This window comes from Dioscorea cayenensis, chromosome 10 (genome assembly GCF_009730915.1).
Source record: "Dioscorea cayenensis subsp. rotundata cultivar TDr96_F1 chromosome 10, TDr96_F1_v2_PseudoChromosome.rev07_lg8_w22 25.fasta, whole genome shotgun sequence".
Taxonomy (NCBI): Eukaryota; Viridiplantae; Streptophyta; class Magnoliopsida; order Dioscoreales; family Dioscoreaceae; genus Dioscorea; species Dioscorea cayenensis.
This window is the reverse complement of record NC_052480.1, coordinates 11,608,058-11,611,057: the sequence shown is the minus strand read 5'-3', so window position 1 is coordinate 11,611,057 and position 3,000 is coordinate 11,608,058.

Below are 3,000 nucleotides of genomic sequence, written 5' to 3'. Positions count from 1 at the left end.
TGACGCAATTTGGAATGAAATCGGAAAGAAAATAGAAAGAATGCTTTGTAAGTGCTAAGTGCTCAAGCTGGACACAGGTGAGACACGTTCATGTCCTTCCCCTTGAATATCTCAGCCTGGTGTGTGTTCCAGTAAGAAATCTAAGAAGGAGGGTGTTCTCAAGCTTAACACAGCCCAAAGACGATTTTATTCAAGAAGAAGAAACATGCGCTGGGTGCCCCTGACACGATCGTGATCTATTACTGCACGGTCGGGATATGACCGTGTCCCTCCTACTGAATTTTCTAGGATTGCACTTGATCATTTCACTTAGAACTTCCCCGAAACAACATGGTCCAGACACGCTCATGCGCTGACCGTGTCTAGCCCGAAATCTGCCTTTTTAACTCCGGTTTCTAGGGTTTCTCAATCATATTTGTTTGGGGATCTTCTTCTCTACTGGGAGGACATTGATGAGAGCAAAAATCAAGCTTCACCACACCTTCTAAGGCAACAAGGAACGAGTAGGAGGCACTAGGGAAGTGGTGTTAGCACATAGAGCTCAGCATTGGAGGCGAATCTTGAAGAGAAGGGAGTCATGCCTTCTTTCTTTAGATTTATTTTTATCTTCTCCATGTTGTACCCATCCATGAGGGGCTACTCGGCCATGGTTCCCCGGGAAGGGAATTATGTCACTTTGTATACTTTGAACACTTGTACTCTCCTGATTTACGGAGTTCTTTTAGTTCTTGTGTTAAATCTTGTGTTTGCAAAACTCGATGTGTTTGATCTGCGTAGTTGCTAAGGTAAAACTCGATGGTGAAATGCCACAGTTGTTGTTGCCCTAGGCAATGGCAAAACTTGGTAAGCATGAATCCATAGTTATCTCTGCAAAACTTGATGTAGTTGAGAGTCATAGTTGCAACATTGCTTTTGAGCACACACTAGAATTATAGAATGTACCTAGTAAATCATGAAAGCGAGTGAGCATCACTAAGTACATATGAAGCATCCCAGGCCATTGTTCTCTTGTTGTTGACACTCGATCCAATCTGCCTGTTATCTACACCTATTCCTCTATTCCTTTTCTTTTCCTATTTTATTATTTTATTTTTCTATGTTAATCTAATCCTCATTTCAATTCTATCTAGAGATCAACTATAAGTCAGTACTTTAAGTTCTATCCCTGTAGTTCGCCAACCCTACCCCTCACGGGATACCATTATATTACTTGTGTGCGACCTGTGCATTTGCAGATAACACATCAATGGTCCTTGTGAGATGTCGCCACAAACGTTGTGAGCCGTGGTGATGCTCTAATTCATCAAGTTAGTCTATTTTTCTTCGAAACGCCCTGTATTCACTTCTTCTATCTTAAACTAGAATAAAAACTCATGGTGAACAAAAGAATGAAATTATATACTAGTTTGGTTTAAAACCTATCTATTTTTATGTTAAATGTAGTATAAATAATATTGAAAATATGCACTTTCAAGCACTTATCACCCGTGCATCTTAAGAGCTGAGAAGCAAAACCATCCAGAGATATACACAGGCAGATGAAGAGATATACGGCCATATACACCCAGTCATGCACCCCAAGAGTCGTGGTTTGGAGTAATCCAGAGATCCAATAGTGATAAGTGGTAAATAGTGATGGCTAGTGATAAGTGCTAAATAGTTCCTGTTTTTATATCATTTACACTGCATTTAGCATGGAGTTTGGTATGTTTAGCGCCTAATTAGTATAAAATTTAAATCTTTTGTTCACCACAACCTTTATTTCTGTTTTAGGGAAAAAGAAGTGAATACGGAAATGTTCTGAAACATAATATGTCAAGTTGCTGAAAACCATGGCTCACAACAACCGTGGTGGAATGTTACCATGGCCTTGTCCATTCCCAACACTGCCGTTATGAAGTCGTGGTAGTGTGGAACCACTAGAAGCAACATTGAAACCATAACGACCTCACAGTTACCATTATGAAAATCCATCATACCCTTGTCTCACCACACAATGCCCAGAGAGCCATGCCAGGACGCGACTTGGAGCCTAAGCAACAACTTACTCACCACAAGCATCACAACAATAATAAGTGCTTGAGTAGACATATTTTTCTATATGTTTTACATGCATTGAGCATCATTTTTACCATGGTTTATGTCTCATATAGTGTATTTATTGTTCTTTTGTGCAATTAGGTTGTGAATGCCTTGAAGGAAGAAAAAGAAGCAAAGATAGGTTATAAAGACACATTTTGGGAGTTTTTGTACAACCTAAGGATCAAGACACAAGAGGAGCTCATGTACATGGAGTTGTGTGCCAAATTCCAAGAGAATTCAAGCCAATTTACTAGTTAGGATGGCACAAAGGCGGTCACATCCCCATATCAATACTCTATGTTAAGAATGCAAGACTTTTCAAATGATGATTCGATGAAGAAAAGTCTTATAACCTATCACGTGGATGTGTGTCCGACCATGTGCCCTCAAGAGAAGAGTTTGTGAGCCTCGTTGATAAAACACACTGTAGCAATCCACTGTAGAAGTACTGTAGAAAAATACTGTTGCCACGACCGCATGAAAATTCCACCGGAGCAGATGCGGTTTAGGCTTATAAATAGCCGTTTTATCCTATTCATTGAGAGATCTTTTGTGTAGCTCTTGAGGGGTGAGACGGCTAGGGTTTGGAAAGGAGGTCTTTGTTTCTTAGGAGGCATTTCTTCACCAACTTTGATTGATTCCTTCTCTGTCATAGGATCAAGGAAGCCACTGGCGACCTTAGCTTCGGAGTGGATCCTTCAAGACGTCGAAGCTCTCCATCAAGGCCATCAGTTCATATATAGGGGGGGGGTTATTTCTATGGTTTTTATATACTTCATTCATTGATGACTTGTTTTGTATATTGCTCCATGGAGAGCTAAACCCCCAGAGGGTATTTGGGCTTGATAACCCTAGGATTCTAATTCTTTTTGTGGATTTGCTTTGTGTTTCAATTTAATCCGAGTTTGGTTGAGTTTC